Raw genomic sequence first — 19,473 nt, forward strand, 5'->3', positions numbered from 1 at the left:
ATATACTAATGTCATCAATTTATTTCTCCAATGAATTGACAACATCAATATTATCATAGTGTGATTTCCCTGGTAATGTTAAGAAACACTTGGACAGATGCAACAGTGTAGTCATGGTACAAGAAATGAAGAGTGATCAAGGCACTTGAATTTCAGTGATGCAAACGCTCTTATCACTTGTAACTGAAACTGGTCACTTACACTGAAGGTGGGTATGCATGCAAAAGTTATCTATAGCCGGTGAGGAATTTTATTTGTTATTCAAGCATGATTTTTACCTGCATTGCCTTACTGGCACTTGTGCTGGTGACACGTGAAAAAAACATTTGAGTGAAGTCATTGCCAGTGCCGCTGGACTGGCTCCTGTGCAAGTAGCACATAAAAAGCACCATTTGAGCATGGCTGTTGCCAGTACCACCTGACTGGCCCTCGTGCCGGTGGCACGTAAAAGCACCCACTACACTCTCGGAGTGGTTGGCGTTAGGAAGGGCATCCAGCTGTAGAAACTCTGCCAGATCAGATTGGAGTCATCTGGTTCACCAGACCTCAGTCAAATCGTCTAACCCATGCTAGCATGGAAAGTGGACGTTAAATGATGATGATGATGAACATAGTTTAATGGCCAATAGCCTTAAGTTGAGGGTGAGAAAGAAGACTCAGAAGACAAAAAGACATGTATGAGAAGGAATGTATGGAAGAACTATGTACTAAATAACCTTTGTTATGCTGATGACATTGTGCTGGTCACTACTAGAGACTGATTGACAAAGTTGGTCTAGTCTAGTCTCTAGCAATTTTCAACAGGAGGTCAGCAATAGAAAGACCACGATCATAGCAACCGCTAGGAAACCAGAGCAGCTTATATGATGTCAGGAAGGAGCAGGGCCACACTATCCCATGTTGACAATTTCAAGTACTGGGGTGCCACCCATGACCAAACAGAGTACTGCAGCCAGGAAGTCAGAGCACGACTCAGTGCAGAAAAATCATTTCTGAGGTCACAAATTCAATACGGAGAGATTTTACTCATTAAAGGATAATTATGAAAACTCTAGTCTGGTCAGTAGCATTGTATGTGTGTGAAGCAGGGCTTCTTAAGGTAGCTAACAGCAAAAGGTCGAGGCATTTGGAGACACCATGCTACAGGTGAGTGCTGTGGTTAGTTGGGCAGCTCCAATGATTCAGTGATTCAGTTTTGGATTAGATGGGAGCAGACTGAAATCTGGTAACAAAGGTCAGTCAACAAAAACTAATATTTTAGCCAAGTTAACTGGGCCCAGAATGTCTGTACTCATGTACTCAAGTGCTGGATGGATGGAAAATGGATTCATAAGCAACAAAGTTGGTGTGATGATATCAAGGATTGGACAGAGATGATCTTGGCAGAGTACAGCTTCAGAACCAAACTGCAATGTGTACAGTTGTGTCTGAATCTCCAGACCCTCAGCCACTAAGATGTAAATATTCCTTCATTTAGAAGTAGAGAACTTGAACACAGTAAATAGCTAGGCATTCCAAAAGGACAATTGGTCAGAATTTCTGAGGTTGCAGTAGGGTCCCATTAGACGACGTGAAAAATGATGTGGAATATTACAGCTTAATCTGCCATAAGATCTAAGTGATAGGTCTATATAAAAAAAGAAAGCTAAGACCAATATCAGATATAGAAGTTCAGTAAAAATGAGAGAGAAATAAAGTGAACATGTTCTATTGGATTTGATGTTAGTTAGCATGGCAGAGTACAAGTGATCAAAGAGAGTAGCTTAATACAAAAACCATTACCCCAAGTGTGTAGAAGTGACTATACAAGGGTTTGTGATGAGATAAATTGATAAATCAAACAATAAAAAATCAAAAATTAAAGCCTGGAAGAGAAAAATCAAAGAAGATTTTGTTTGTGAGATCTTGGATAAATGGGTCTTACAAAAGACCAAGATGTGCTTGAGGCATTTTACAGATCTGTACAATATATACCAGCATGGAAAAAACATACATACATGACGATGATAATGAATATTTACAGATGATATTAAGATATTTGTATCTATGTAGTGTGCTGCATCGAGATTAGCCTAGTATATATTCTTAATTTAAATTTTACAAATAACTTATATTTTATTATTTTCAGTGATATTTTTGTAGATGGTGAGATAATATATATTTTCAAGCTTCTGTGATCACATTCCACTCTTGCAATACCCAAATTTGTAAAAACCTTTACTAATAACAATCACCGAGGTATTTCATTGCAAAGCACTCCTGCTGAATATCGCTTTAACCCTTTCGTTACCAACCCGGCTAAAACCGGCTCTGAGTACAAATGTCTTGCTTTCATAAGTTTTGAATTAATATCTTCCACCAAAAGTTAGTCACAATTTATGTTTCTAACACTAGCTGAATGATAACTAAGTTATTTTACTAAATTCTTTGTTATATTTAAAGTAATTGAAAGAAACACAGAGAATCTCAAAATAAATACAGTAATGAAAGGGTTAAGTTTCTTGAAGAATTTTAAAATCAAATTACTTCAAATACAATGATGACAAAACTATCCAAATAACAATGAGATGAAAGGAAAAAAATAAACAAACAAAAACAAAAAACACAAACAAACAAACAAAAACAACATTTTTCTCAAGTTTGTTTTTATATTTATCATCTTTCAGAAGGCACAAAACTTAAACTCCTTGTCTGACTGGATATTTAACACACTACTGTCAGTTTTCAATAGAAAAAAATGATATAAGAATGTAAGAGACAGAACAAAAGGGTTTGTTATGTGATTTCTTTCTAAAAGGTGGCGAGCTGGCAGAATTGTTAGCACACCGGGCAAAATGCTTTGAGGCATTTTGTAAGTCTTTACGTTCTGATTTCAAATTTCGCCAAGGTTGACTTTGCCTTTCATAGGCGCAGGAGTGGCTGTGTGATAAGTAGCTTGCTTACCAACCACATGGTTCCAAGTTCATTCCCACTCAGAGGCACCTTGGGCAAGTGTCTTCTACTATAGCTTTGAGCCGACCAAAGCCTTGTGAGTGGATTTGGTAGACGGAAACTGAAAGAAGCCCATCGTATATATGTATGTGTGTATATATATATATATATATATATATATATAAAATGAGATATAATGCCTTTACTGATATGTAATGGTGTAATAAAGTATTGATTGGGTATCATCTGATAGTTGATGTTTTATTGATTTAAGTATGTTTCTCCATTTTCTAATTTTGTAATATATATATATATAATATATATATATATGTATGTGTGTATATGTTTGTGTGTGTATATGTTTGTCACCCAACATCACTTGACAACCGATGGTGGTGTGTTTACATCCCCGTAACTTAGCAGTTCGGCAAAAGAGACCGATAGAATAAGCACTAGGCTTCCAAAGAATAAGTCCTGGGGTTGATTTGCTCGACTAAAGGTGGTGCTCTAGCATGGCTGCAGTCAAATGACTGAAACAAGTAAAAGAGAAAAGAGATAAAAGAGAAAAGATACCTAAAGCATAAATACACCAAACAAATGTAAACATACAAAAATTAACTAATCTTAATTAGTTGTATTAATTTTATTAATGAAGGCATATCATATTCTAAGGAAGTAGATTCAACTTATAGAACTGATAAAAATGGAGGAGGAGAAAGTTTACAATTATAGTAAATTAGCTTCCCGGTAACTGCTAGGTTCAGGCATGACTATGTGGTAGGTAGTCTGGGTTCAGTCCCACTGCGTGGCACCTTGGGCAGGTGTCTTCTGCTATACCCCAAGCCTGACCACAGCTTTGTGAGTGGATTTGGTAGATGGAAACTGAAAGAAGCCCATCATGTATATCTGTGGTACTCTTTCCTTGTCTAGGCTAGACACTGTATGATGGTTGTAAATGATTGTCTTTCTTTTCCAATCTTCCATGGAAACATGCCTGGTTGTGGGGAAACATTATCTTATGTAACATGTGAGGGTTGGTGACAGTATGGGCATCTGACTGTAGAAAATCTGTCAGACCCATGAAAGCAAGAAAAAGTGGATGTTAGAATAATGATGATAGTCATTTCAAACCCATTGGGAACAAATTTTATAAAAACTCAGATGACATTATATTCTAAATATGTGAACAGATGAGATACAGAACAAATAAATTTAGAAACTTTGCCATAAAAAAAAAAAAAGGAAATTACAAAACTTTTAATTGAAGACAAAAATTTATATAATAAAATTATAGAAATGGAAGAATATGTTAATGGCCGCTGGGAGCAGCAAAGACAAAAGGATAAAAGTAAATTTTAAACAGATGGACAGAATACACTGGGAATTGCTTTAGAATTGAGGCTACACAAACTGTGCCCTTAGAATACAAATAACCTTCAATGTATTATAATAGCTGAACCAGGAATAAAAGAAAATAGCAAACTTAATGAAAGAAATATAATGAACTCACAAACATAGAATGAAATATGAAATAGCAAAAGTGATAAAATATTTCATTAAGAATATTGGTTTCAAATTTTTGGCACATCATCATCATCGTTTAACGTCCGCTTTCCATGCTAGCATGGGTTGGATGATTTGACTGAGGACTGGCGAACCAGATGGCTGCATCAGGCTCCAATCTGATCTGGCAGAGTTTCTACAGCTGAATGCCCTTCCTAACGCCAGCCATTCCGAGAGTGTAGTGGGTGCTTTTAAAATGCCACTGGCACGAGGGCCAGTCTGGCGGTACTAGCAACGGCCACACTCGAAAATGGTGCTTTTTATGTGCCACCTGCACAGGAATAAGTCCAGCAGAACTGGCAACGACCCTGCTCTAATGTTTTGTTCAAGTGCCAGTAAGGCAACGCTCACAACGATTATGCTCAAATGGTTCTCTTTACATGCCAGATAGCTGCTCTGGCAGTGATCCTGCTTGGATGGAGCTGTTAGCGCTCCACTGGCATGGGTGCCAGTTGACGAATATGGTTCAATTTCGATTTCACTTGCCCCAACAGGTCTTCGCAAGCAGAGTTTAGTGTCCAATGAAGGGAGGTTGGCATGGATGCCAGTCGACGAATTTGGTTCGATTTCGATTTCACTTGCCTCAACAGGTCTTCACAAGCAGAGTTTAGTGTCCAGCAATTTCGAGGGAGGGGATAAGTCGATTAAATCAACCCCAGTTTTTAACTGGTACTTAATTCATCAATCCTGAAATGGTGAAAGGCAAAGATGACCTCAGTAGAATTTAAACTCAGAATGTAAAAGATGGATGAAATGCTGCTAAGTACTTTTCCCAATGTACCAATGTTTCTGCCAGCTTGCTACCTTTTCATTATTAAGAATATTACCAAACTATTTAACATTTATAAAATGAAACACGGACAATATAATAATGACGAAATCTCTATATTTTTTACACTTCAACAAAAACTTAAGCAATGGAATACTCTCAGACTTTAGAAACATCATTCTTTGCCCATGCATCTTTTACCGTCTTCATACAACCCATACTGAAACAGGCCAAAGTTTTGAACAAACAAGAGAAGCTATACTCTACTTAACCCTGAAACATATTTTTTATGTTCATATTTTCCATACTAGCACTTGAGTTGAATGTATTATTGAGGCATTGTTTTTTGTAACAAGGTACCCTTCATATCACTAACTATTATGTTTTTTTCAAGGAATCTCTTATTTCACACATTATTGACTACACAAAGACAGTGGACAATTTGTTGACAAAGAAATGACATCATCACTCTTGTAGCCCACAATATTCAGGGAAGTACAAATATAAACAAATACATGAACACACACTCCCACAGGCTCCTTTCAACTAAATCCATTCACAAGGCTTTAGGTGGCCCAGTGCTGTAGTAGAAGACACTTGCCCAAGGTGCTTTGCAGTGGGACTAAACCTGAAACTATGCAGTGGTTTCTAGTTCAGACCTTTGATTAAGTGCAATACACCTAACTGATAGGAATGCTTAGATAAGATCAAGAAATGCACACCTAGAAACAAAAGGAAGACAGAATTCAATAAGAAACTCCTCCGTATACAGATATCAAAAGGAGATTGATAAAAAACTACATACTCAAAGATCATTAATACATTCTCTTAATTTATATTTAGAAAGGTGTTGTTGCTGAATCCCAGATTAGCTGTCGTTGAGCTAAGCTATGATCAAATGCACTCTAGTTATAACCATTACATACTTTTTAAAGATAGTGGTAACCCCCTTCGGTCAGACACTGACCACAGGTTTGCACCTAGAGAGTTACCCTCTGAGGCACAAGTCTGGGCAAGGTTGTTTTATGGAAGACCAGCAGTCGCCCATGCATACCGGCCTCCCCTCTCCACGTCACCGATGTTGTCCAAGGGAAAGGTAAGGGTCGATACAGCTTGGCACCTGTGACGCTGCAACTCATTTCTACAGCTGAGTGAACTGGAGCATCGTGAAATAAAGTGTCTTGCTCAAGAACACAACACGCAGCCCGGTCCGGGATTCGAGCTCACAACCTCACGATCGTAAGCCCGACGCTCTAACCACTGAGCCATGCGCCTTCACTTTTTTAAAGATAGTAAGGTATCTTTTTAACAGATCTGTCAACCACATAAGTTTCTACAAGTAATATTGGCTGATAAGCTAATACTGCTATACTGATGAAACTTTCATGCAGTTTTTCACACATTAACACATAAAGCGCGATGGGCCACGATCGTGGCTGTCAGGCACAGGTTGACAGGCCATGACTGTGGCCCACATAGATGCATTTAATTTATGGGCGTTTGTTGGGGTCTAATGTCACTCAAACGCTCCAATGCCCACCAGAATGCAAAAGGACTAATAGTTCAACTAATAACTTTTCAGATGATGTAAAACTTGCCACCATTATATACTAAGAAGATATTTTAACTATTTTTTGTTTTTTATACATGCATGGTAGTCTCATTTTCATAAAATGTGCTCAGCAGTCCATGCTATGTAAGTGCAAATCCTAGCGTGTTATGGGTTAAATGTTAAGAGCAAAGACTTTTGACTCACCATAAATAGGACTGAAACTAAATTAAAGTTGAATTAAATTTATTCTACCAGCTCACTGCTGGCAGAATCATTAGTCTGTCAGACAACATTCTTAGTGTATTTGTTTATATTTGTACTTCCCTGAATATTGTGGGCTACAAAGAGTGATGATGTCATTTCTTCGTCAACAAAATTGTCCACTGTCTTTGTGTATTCAATAATGTGTGAAATAAGAGATTCTTTAAAAAACATGTAAGAGTGATATGAAGAGTACCTTGCTATAAAACAATGCCTCAATAATACATTCAACTTACCTGTGCTAGTATGGAAAATATGAACATAAAAAATGTGTTTCAAGGTTATGGTAGTAGAGTATAGCTTCTTGTTTGTTCAAAACTTTGACCTGTTTCAGTATGGGTTGTATGAAGACAGTTAATGATGCATGAGCAAAGAATGATGTTTCTAAAGTCTGAGAGTATTCTATTACTGGAATAACTGAAAGAAATCTTCCAGTTATTTATCTTCTGAGCTTGAACCCCCCCCCCCCAAGATCAACTATGCCTTTCAGGGTCAATAAAATAAAGTACCAAGTCAAGTACTAGGGTCAATGTAATCAACTCACCCACTCCTCACAAAATTGCTGGACTCCTGCCAAAATTAGAAACAATTGAGTGAATATTAAACAGTGACTACAAGTTTACTTATTTAGTTTGTATGACCCCCATGTGTTTTGATTTGACTGACTTTATCAGATCACATTCTGCAATCTGATATAGTTGTATAATAGTTATAGCAGTACAGTTTACATAATGTTGAGATTATTTTTGTTCAGATCATTTTCGTTAAACACTCCATGATGATGTAAGAGTAAAACCAGCTACTAGCCAAATAAACTGAGACCATCAAAAGAACCCCAACATGGTCGTTTAATCAGTTAGAAATAGAAGCCAATTCTCCTGCAAAGTTAACTCTACTGACTTGAAAATGAAATGAATAATACAGAAGATGTAATGGTCATGTCTGGAACACCACTTATAGGACTCCTTAATCAGAGCTGACTTAGAGTTAAACAACCAACAGAAGTCTTTAGAGTTGCATGTTTTAAGTTATATATTTTGCCTAGAAGCACAAAACAGAGACACTAATAAGGTTTAACCCTTTAGCATTTAAACCGGCCATATCCGGCCAAAAATATTCTACCCGTTTTATGTTCAAATTAGCCATATCTGGTCTCTCACACCAACCCTACAATATTGTTTAAAAAATTAACAGCTTCCTCATCAAAATCTCATAGCTACAAGATAATGCATGATTAATTCAAAACAATGTAGATGAAGAAGCATTAATTTTGGCAGAATAATGCGAACACTAAAGATTTAAAATACAGCAACATAATATCACAGGCAATGTGTCATTGTTACATCAAAATATGACAGCCTGAAAATAATTGGAGAAATGATAACAGAACTGTGCAAAAAAAAAGGAAAAAAAGAAAAGTTAACTAATATATAATTGTAAGAACAAATTAAAACATTTCCTTTTACTCAACTGACTTACTAGATAAATATAGATAAGTTAATAAATATAATACTTTCAGGAAATGAATTGTTTCAGTTAGGATCTCAATAATTATCACGAAAAGATATTATAAAAAGGAATTAATGTATCTAGCTATGAACTAATGCAGCCCAAAAGATTTTCTCAGTAACACTTGTCTTTTTCTCTAAACAATTCAATTAACCACTAAAGGGGTTTGAAAATTATATCAGCTATGTGTTTACTGTATTCAATATGGTTGATGAAAAGCATTTAGCTTTTGCATGGTTTCTATCATCCCTCCTCCCATTTTCTTCATATGACCATATTTTGACATAAATAAAAATGAAAAGCAATATCTATTATATAAAATCTGTTCTGTCTGTCTGTGTGTCTTCTATGATCTCAGGCATCCTCTATCTGATTGCGCTCAAATTTGATATGTAAATACCGATGGAATCAGGGCGTGTATAAATCTTGAAAAAATTACAAAAATCGATTCCAGGTGAGAATCATCATCATCGTTTAACGTCTGTTCTCCATGCTAGCATGGGTTGGACGGTTTGACCGGGGATCTGGGAAGCCAGAAGGCTGCACCAGGCTCCATCTGATCTGGCAGTGTTTCTACAGCTGGATGCCCTTCCTAATGCCAACCACTCCGTGAGTGTAGTGGGTGCTTTTTACGTGCCAGGCGAGGCTGGCAATGGCCACGATCGGATTGGTGCTTTTTACGTGCCAAAGCCATGGGAATGTGCATTTGTAAAATCGTTTTTCTTGGAATAGAAAAAAAGTCTATCTTTATTTCTTCTTTTGCTGGTGTCTCAAATTTAGGTTAAATCAGTGTTTCTCAAAGAGGAGGCCTATGGGACGGTCGGACAAGTTGTTTTGAGAAAATGTGGTTTAAATGTTTGACAACTCAGCACTGTCCATTGGACGGGGGGATCGTTTTGCTCATCTGAGATATAACGGTACTGTATTTCAAACCTTACTATTTGTCTGTCTTGTAGTTTAACGGTAATATATGTAATTTTATTGTTGTTATTCTTTTACACAAAGTCAGATCTAGACGGGCCTATGATGAAAAATAGGTTCACTCGGATAGAAACTATACACTGCTTCAATCAATAACATCCATTATTTCAAAACAAGAACACAGAAACTAGTTAGGTAGTAACGATTAGATATCAACAAGCATTCCATTAGTTTCAAAAGTGAGGATTTAAGATAGTTTGAGCCTAAAATATCCAAAGGTTTAGTCACATCTACTTTGAGGGAGAATAAGAAATGTTTGTGAACACACACAATGGACAATAAAAGAAATTACCCGTTATATTATGTTTGTTTTCCTTCATTATATGTTTGTCTTTTTAATCGTTAGAGGTACACCACCAATTTTCTGGCAACTGATGGTCCCCTACCTCCATCAATCAGCGTAAATTACAAGGGAGAACTTGAAATACTTGTAGCCACAAGTAAAGCCCATTGTATGACCATAGGTGGCATTGTGTGTAGTGTGCATTTACATACATTATTTACACGGCATTTCTTAGAGGCATTACTAAAATGTTGAGATCCTCTGCTTATTTAGCTGAAAGTTACCCTAACTATGGCAACTACATATAAGAGAACAGAGTGTTAGTGTTCACTAGGAGTCAGATAATATCTCAGACATAATAGACTTTGCAAAATGTTAGAGACATAAGGTAGGAATTTGGTGGAGAGGGATTTATCAATTAAACTGACCTGAGTAAAATGTTGAAATTTATTTTATTGACCTCCAGAAGGATGAAAATCAACATCAACTTGAGTGGAATTTGAACTCAGAATACAAAAGGCTGTGACTAAATGGCATTAAGATATTTTGTTCAATGCTCTAAAGATTCTGCTAATCAACCATATGTTAGAGATGGATTTTTTTTTTGTTAATTTTCATACAATTTCTCTTACAAATTTTACCTGCTTGAACATGGAACCAATGAGAGAGAAAAGATCATATAGAGACAATGAACTTCGTCAACATTGACAATAATAGACCAGCAGAGAAAACAATTATAATAAGGATGGAGACAGTTTGCACCTATTATAATGCAAATCACTCATCTCTTAATCCCTAAGCCATCTCTGTTGTACAGGCTACACTATATTCAGCTTCCTTCTGAAAGGTGATGCCTGCATTATGGAGAATTCAGTTTCTCTACAACTCATTTCTCTTACTTGTACATTATCAACAAAACTTCCTGTTAGTCTGGCAGATGGTATTTCTTCCCCATTGGTCTAGGTTTGTTTATTGTCCATCTATTTATCAGCATTGAGAACATCTAGCTCAACTCCACCCTTATCTGTTATGACATCAATTCCCTCACACTAAAACCTCTTCTTAATCAAGACAACCAGCATCATTATCTCCTTATGGCAAAACAAGCCCTACCTCCAAAATGCTCTGGCATTTCATATCCTCAAACAGATTGCGTCTCTGCCAATAATATGCTATCTTTTATGACATCTATGCTTTCAAACCTAACCCATCCCAGACAGTTAAGCATGTTACCAGTATATCCCTCTATCATCATCATCATCATCGTTTAACATCCGTTTTCCGCACTAGCACGGGTTGGATGGTTCGACCGGGGTCTGGGAAGCCAGGGGCTGCTCCAGGCTCCAGTCTGATCTGGCAGAGTTTCTACGGCTGGATGCCCTTCCTAACGCCAACCACTCCGCAAGTGTAGTGGGTGCTTTTTACGTGCCACCTGCACAGGTGCCAGGGGGGGGTCCGGCATCGGCCACGATTGGTTGGAGCTTTTAACGTGCCAGCGGCACGGAAGCCAGCCAAGTAATTTAATTCAATGCTGCACAAATAAAGAACACAGCTTAAAACAGTTATACCTTACCATCAACTAGAAGGCATCACACACCAATACGATGTCTGCATGACAACCATCAAGACAGCGAAAGATGTTTTCATGAATCACACACTCACTCCAACTCTGGTGAATGCCAAGGGTTCAGTTATGTCTATCACACTCTTATGTTCATAAATAACCTTATTATTGTTACTTCTAACCACATACAGCCCTGCATGTATGATACCACCAAGGAGAACATGATATCACAGTTTCCTTTAATAATATAAAGAGACAATCATCATCATTTTCATCTATACTGTTTCACTGGTATGGATTAGATGGATGGATGCTCTTCCTGTCACCAACCTTTGTTTTCATATAAGGGACTTTATTTCACTAGTCTTTGCATGTCACTCTGCCAGATATGAACATCATTACTGCCCAAACAGTATCAATGCAAAGGTACATGGAGACAAACAGGCTTTCATACAATTACTGTCCACTAAATTTCACTTATGGGGTATTGGTCAACCTGAGGCTTTAGTAGAATTTACTTGCCGAAGCAGATGTAAAGTTCGACTGTGGCTTTGAAGATTTTAAGTTTGAAATCTCTACTTAGATTTGATGACCAGATCTTATGCATATCATTACAGGCTGACCAGGCCATACCCTTTCTAGTTAGAAAATCATTTTCAGATGATGATATGTATGACCCAAGATATTTGTAATCAGAAACCACATTTAAAGGTGTATTGTTAAGAGTATGGATGATGAAATCACTGTTGGACAGGCACTTGTTTACATATTCAATTCTACTATATGGCTCAGAAACCTGGACGTTATCAAAGAAGCTTGAGGTGGTGGATGGAACTTACACTCGCCTCCTTATGAGAGCTCAAAATCTCTCGTGGAAGTGCCATTCAACCAAAGTACAAATATATGGGAAACTACCACCTGTATCATCTCTTGTGAAAGGTAGAAGAGTCCAGTTTTCTGGACATTGTTGTAGAGCTGAAAACGAGGTAATTTCTACTCTTCTCCTCTGGAAGCCATCTGCTGGTGATACCAGAGGGCGCACACTCTCCTACCCTGATGATACAGGCATCTAGCAACTGGACCTCCATAATGCTATGATGGACCGAGAAGTCTGGCGTAACATTAAATCCCATTGTCTCAACCACAGTCGAACAATGATGATGATGAGATGTAAAGTGAACTTCTTAATGACACTACCTCTTCAATTACAATACATTTTAGGGAAGCACTTCGATTTTCCTTGACATGTACAACACACAAGCCCTAAAACTAATGACATGCTACTAGCCACTATTACTGATTATCTTTCATTGTAACTTCACATACATAGTATTTGCAAAAGCTACATCCCAAAGACTAGGCTTCCTCCTGAAAGCCAGAAAATACTCCAGCTCTGATCAATTGCCAACATTCTACAAATCTCACAATAGAGTACTACTAGTGTTGCTACTCTCACAAACATGCTAGACTGCATGCATAATAGATCACTTGGTTGACTGGCAACAACTTAACATGTTACAATCTTTAGATCAATGACACATTTCATTATCTCTTCTACTGCTACTTCCACAGTCTATGTTCCTAGATTGCTTCTAGATTGCTTCTGCTCTAGTCCACCTGAAGCACCTGGAAGAAATTCCAAAATGTTAGACTTCTTGAGAGGACTGATTAAGAAAAATATTCATTGTGGAGTCTGAGAATGAGACAATAAAAAAGATAAGTAGGTGCTTCAGAAACATTTCTCATGGCACCAGTACACAATTCACATATACAAATAGCCAAGATGAAATCACACCATAGATTATATATATCACTACAAATGTAGTCTATAAATTAATAAATTCAGAACACTGATGACTCACTTTCTTGTACTGAAATATAACCCAGTTCATTTCACCAACAGGAACAGTATTATTGAACTAACTTATTTATACCCAATCCCTCATGGTCTCATTAGATAATGGCATTACTTTCAAAGTTCAAACAATGATTAGAATATTTAATGGCTTATGAGGCACACCTTTTTATTCCCTCTGAAAAAGCATCACAGAAAATCAGCCTCTACCTTATAAACACAAGGTGAAGGTTTAGTGGTGGCGCAAGAAAAAGTGCGCTAAAACGGAGGTACATCTTATACAAACATTGCATTCATGGTGTTAGAATTCATTAAAGCAGGAAGTGCATATGAAATAAGCATAACTGAAGAATGAGAGTAAACAGGAAGACACAAGCACAGTTTTTGTTGACTGTGCACAAGCATTTGTAGGTCAAACTAGTTGCAGAGTTTTAAAATTTACATTATTCTTGTTTCTTTAACCCGTTTACAGAGGAAATCAGATATAGCCACTTGAAATTTCATTACCCTTAATTGCAGAAAGCAGTTTTATATACCAATCAATCTTTGGCTGAGGAATGTCATGTTTGAAACTATTTTTTTTTTTACTGAGATATATCAAGTTTATCAAAGCAATATGACTTGCAGAAAATACCAATTCTAGTTTTTGGTAGATATTTAAGATTGTCACTGGAATAACAATGGAATTTAATTTTGCAGTTAAAGGATTAATTTATGTTGCCATAAAACAATAGCTTAGTCATTCAGAAAATGCCTCTTAATTCATATAGACTGAAAAAAATTTGCACATTAACATCTAATTTCATAGTAACACAATATAATAAATTTTTAAACATATTTTACAGTATACCAAAATATTTAGTAAATATGCAAACCTTGCCTACCCACCCCATTCATCATCTCTCATCCTTTGTCTGTAGCTACATAATTATTTTACTGCCAGTCATCATCACTTCTCCCCGAAGCCTCTTCTATTGACAATCATCTGTACTGCCAATCATCACCTCCTCTCTCCCAAGCCACTTCTATTGACATTTTTCCTCATTTTTATCACTTTTTTTCCCAATTAATATTTACCATTGACTACGCTTCCACCCTTTTTCACTATTCATCTATACCCCCATCACTCACTCTTACACACAGAGGGGACAAACAAGGACAGACAAACGGATTAAATTGACTATATCAACCCCAGTGTGAAACTGGCACTTATTTAATCGACCCTGAAAGGATGAAAGCCAAAATTGACCTCGGCGGAATTTGAACTTAGACCGTAACAGCAGACGAAATACTGCTAAGCATTCCATCTGGCGTGCTAACTTTTCTGCCAGCTCACCATCACTCACTCTTCTACCACACTTGAAACCTTTACTCACCCTTCCTGATCTTCCGTGCCCACTCTTCTATTCACTATGTATCTTGAAAGTAAGCTCTGACACCACATCATTACTATATCTCTTTTTCCAGTTCCCCACCAATTATTCCCATCTACCCTTAAATAACTCAGAGGGCAGGAAATAGCCAAGTATCTATAGTCACAAACTTGTTCCTGTCCCTTTATTATACATTAATTGTTTAGCACCTAGGATAAAGCCACCTCCCTCTCTACTATATTCCCACCCAGTTGAGGGTGTTTTCTAGTCTTGTGAGTAACATGGCAATCCCACTAGTGCTGGTGCCATGAAAAAAGCACCCCACATTCACTGTAAAGTGGTTGGCATTATAAAGGCTATCCAGTTGTAGAAATAGTATTGATATAAATGCCATTGGATCTACCTCAGGAATTTTTCCGTGTTTGTCGAGTATATAACGAATGAAACAGAAAAAGGAATTCGTGAGATTCTTTATTAATCCCAATGATCATTTCAACCCATCTTGCAGCAATTCCTCACAGGTGAGATACTGTAAAACTGGTTAGGATGCATCCTTCAGTGCAGATGTGTCTCGTCGAGTGACTTTTCAAACGATACCTCGTTCAATAAAGTCAGTTTCTAAAGGGGTGGGGAGAGGGCATTGAAAAAAACGATGTGAAAATGCCTCGCTCTAACAATTTTGAAGATAGCACCCTGAGAAAATACACAAAACATTGAAAGACTTTGGAGAGACATAAAAGAATCGATCAAAAAGCCATGAATTCGATCAAAACATCTGCAACAATATCTTGAAAGATATTTATAAATTCTCAACATGAAGGAAGTGTGTTGCACAAGTTCTTCATAGAGGCAGCCAAGTTGTACCTTCATCTCCCGAAATGTTGCCGTCAAATAACTACCAATCAAGACATGTACATGTACATTTATGTTTGCACAAATCTTTTTCCTATTCGTGTTCTATGTTTTTTTTTTTTTTTACATCTATTAGACTGGTTTCTTTTTTTGGTTTTTTTTTTTCGTTTTGGTGACCGGGCGCTAAACTAGATCTTGAAAGTTGAGGGAGAAAAAAACGGATCGTGTGAACTTTCCGACAGTCCTCTCCCCATCCCTTCGGAAAACATTTTCCCCACAAATTTCTTTATAATCATACTCTACGCTGTTTGAGAGGTGCTTCTGTAAAATTTCATCAAAAGTATCCATTTTCCTAAAAGTTATGATGAAAAAAAAAAAAAAAAAACCGGATTGTACGAATTTTCCGAAATCCTCTCCCCACCCCTTCAGAAAACATTTTCCCCCAGAAATTTGTTTATAATCCTAATTTGTGCCATTCAAACGGTATTTCTATAAAATTTCATCAATATATATATATATATATATATATATATCCATTTCTCTGAGGGAAAAATCGGATCTTGTGAAATTTCCGAAAGTCCTCTCCCCACACACCGCTAGAAAAAAATCCCATTTTCCGTAGCGATGTCGTATGAAATTGTCACCCATAATTATAACCCTAGTATCGATCTATTGCATTTCAATCTATTTTAGGGTTAAGTTGAGGGGTGGTGGAAGGGTATCTTTTTTTTCTTTGCAAATGTAAATAAACCCTATCTGTTTCTTAAACGAGGGGCATATTCATACAGCACGGAATGTTTTCACTCCAAATGGACGCATTTGATTGGTTAAAATTGCCGAAATGCTCGATTTTAAAGTGGAAATATGTTACAAACTATAGAATTTTCTCAATAAAGCTATGAAAAAATGAGTTTTTATAAACACATTCTACCAGTATACGAAGTTTAAAAGTTAACTAGAAATTGTGTTGAAAACTGCCGTTCAAAAGGAAAAGATCCGAAAAACTTAGTGGTTATTGACACTTCAAGTTAAATCAAATTTGCGATAATAATCCACAACGAAAGCATAAAAACACGAACAAAACGTTCTACAAACATTGAGATGGATGATTAAAAAAAAACACGTCTTTAGGTGTTGGCAAAAGAAGATAGTTTGGAGATATTTTTAAACACCCGAGATCACAAGATTATTGCACTGAACCGCCAACTCATTGTTTCTAATCTATTAGGATGACTGCTAATCTGACGTATTATTTTTCGCCTTTAAAGATTAGTAAAACATTATCCTTTGCTGAGCAGATGCTGTTGCTTTCGTCACTACTCTCATGACTAATTCTCATGATAAACAGGCTTTATGGTATCCGAGAGGCCATGTGACATTGCGTATAACATTAATGTAAACTTCTAACAATAGAGAAAAGTTGAAAGAACTATAATATGAAAAAAAAAAACCATGAAGATTTATTCATCCTTATTGTTTTATCAGTCACTAGCAGTATAGCCCGGCGTTGCTCGGGTTTGTAAGGGAAATAACTATATAAGCATTTTTAGAGATGTAAAGTATAATAGCCATCTCAATATGGCTAACCACAAGGGGGGGGGGTATTACTGTAGCTTTTTACGTTCTGAGATTTAATAAATTTTTAGAGAGTTACTTCCCTTATATATGCCAAAAATGCATTAAAAATGGGAAAAATTGATGGTAATTTTTTTTTTAATCGTAGACTCATCGTGGACGCGCGCTAATACCCAGAATGGCTCGATATGAATCACGACTATAAGATACCCGGTTTTGGTTAAACTGCACCGCAAAATGTGGGAGTAGTTAGGAATCTAAATCGTAGGAGACAGACGGCACACAACCTCACTTTTATATATAAAGATTACCGAAACGTTCTTTTGTTATTGCTACTTAGAGCAGCTCAAACACCAGCTATTGCCTTCGCAGTGTTTACCTAGTTAACACAATTTAGAGTTAATTGTCAGAAGAGAAGTAAAAGATGTTATCATTCCACGAACTTGTGTTTATCGAATGACTGATTGAAGTTCAGATACTAACACCTAATGAACATGAAACAAAGGGAACGAGTATAAGTTTCTCTGCTCGAAAATAACTCATAAATTTAATGTAATAACAATGAACGGCTACTCAATTTATCACTTCTTGTTAAAATGCCTTTAAATATTATTTATCCCTTATCTATTTTTTTTTTAAATACCGAAACAATCACGGTGATATGTTTTGTTGCATTTGAACAGAGACCTTCTCCGTAGTGAGTGGTGCCTGAAAATTTCTTAAGTCAGGCATAAACATCTCGAAAATATTCTTCAATGGGGATGGCATACGAATTTCTTCTCTCTTCAACAACACAAAGACAATCAGTACACACAAAGAAAACATTATCCATCGCCATCCCAGCTCGTAACTAGATGGCCACAAATACTCAGTGTCATCTTCACAAAGGATCTCTCCTGGCGAACACACATTCTCTATACAGCAAAGAGTATATCTTAAAAGTCACTATTCTTTAGGGGCGGAAAAATACTTCAGACCCTAAACAACTATAAACTGACTCTTCGAAGTCAAAGGTGAGATCTACAAGTGTACTACTCTCGAATTGAGGCTGAGTTGCTGCTATATACAGGCATCCTAGACCTGTATATATTAAATATATATCTTTATATATTATATATTTTAAAAATCCAAGGCGAAGACGTGGCTGTGAAGTAAGTTTGCTTCCCAACCACAAGTTTCCTGGTTCAGTACCACTGAATGGCACCTCGGGCAAGTGTCTTCAACTATAGCCTCGGGTTGACTAAAGCCTGGAGAGTGGATTTGGTTCACGGAGACTGAAAGAAGCCTGGCGTGTGTGAATGCTTCTCCCCCCACGCACCGCTTGACAACCGGTGTTTGTGTGTTAACGTCCCCGTAACTTAGAGGTTCAACAAAAGGAAACTGACAGAATAAGTGCCAAACTTTAAAAAAAAATTACTGGGAGGGATCGAATCATTCGACTAAAAGTTCTTCAAGGCGGTGCTCCAGCATGGTTGTAGTCAAATGACTGAAACGAGTAAAAGGTAAAGAGATAAGTGATTGGTATATAATGGTTCGCCAGCCGACTTCAACCTCTGGCTTATGGACATGTCTCCTCTGTCTGCCTTTCTGACTAACTACAACAGCGGCCGCTATTCTTCAAAGCTCGATGGTGGTTATTATCATGTCATCTCCGTATATAGATTCTGGATTAACCGATAATCTCCGCTGCTCTTTTCACTAATATCGTATTGGCGAATTCACCAACCATTACGCGAAGTCATTCGTTCATAGAATATCATCCATCGCCCTCTCAAATCCTCTCCTTGCCTGTGTTTTTTTCAACCATCAATTTGGAACTGTTCAAAAAACATTAACCGTAATGAACTGATGAGTCTAGGAAAGCCTGTTAATGCCAACGGGACGGCCAAGTAAAAGAAAAAGTGATACAAAAAAAATCCACACATGTGACGAGATATGAACTCAAAACTTATGAACCAAGAAGCAGACATTTATTCAACACTTAAATCGAATGTCAAAAGGGGGGCAGTTTCTTCTATATTCAGCATTACAATCTCACAACTAGTATCTAAGTTCGGGTCAACCTGTAACGCCGAGTGTTACACACAAGTAGGACCAAAGCAATTGTCAACTGTTTTGACAACCTTATTGCCAAAAAGTATACCACTTCCGCTTTGTATATTAAATTTTGATATTTCGTTTTACTGTCCAAAGTTGAAGAGAATTAAAAAGGCAATGATCTTGGACCCTGTTATCTCTTTAAAAGGAAGAGAGAAAAAATAACTTGAATATAGGAGAAAAACATACGCTAGCATCATTACGTACTAAAATGAGTATATAGAATAAAAAAATTTTTAAATACTTTTTAAAGAGAATATATATATATATATATATATAAAACGACAAATTAGAAAATGAAAATAAAA

At 36.9% G+C, this 19,473-nt stretch overlaps 1 protein-coding gene across 1 annotated transcript in view; it reads right to left on the bottom strand.

Moving 5' to 3' along the window:
- LOC115211878 (heparan-alpha-glucosaminide N-acetyltransferase) overlaps positions 1-19,473 on the bottom strand; it is a 62,171-nt gene that overhangs the window by 41,546 nt on the left and 1,152 nt on the right. The gene's annotated exons all lie outside the window — the stretch shown is intronic.

The sequence above is a fragment of the Octopus sinensis genome, linkage group LG5, assembly GCF_006345805.1.
Source record: "Octopus sinensis linkage group LG5, ASM634580v1, whole genome shotgun sequence".
In the NCBI taxonomy this organism is placed as follows: Eukaryota; Metazoa; Mollusca; class Cephalopoda; order Octopoda; family Octopodidae; genus Octopus; species Octopus sinensis.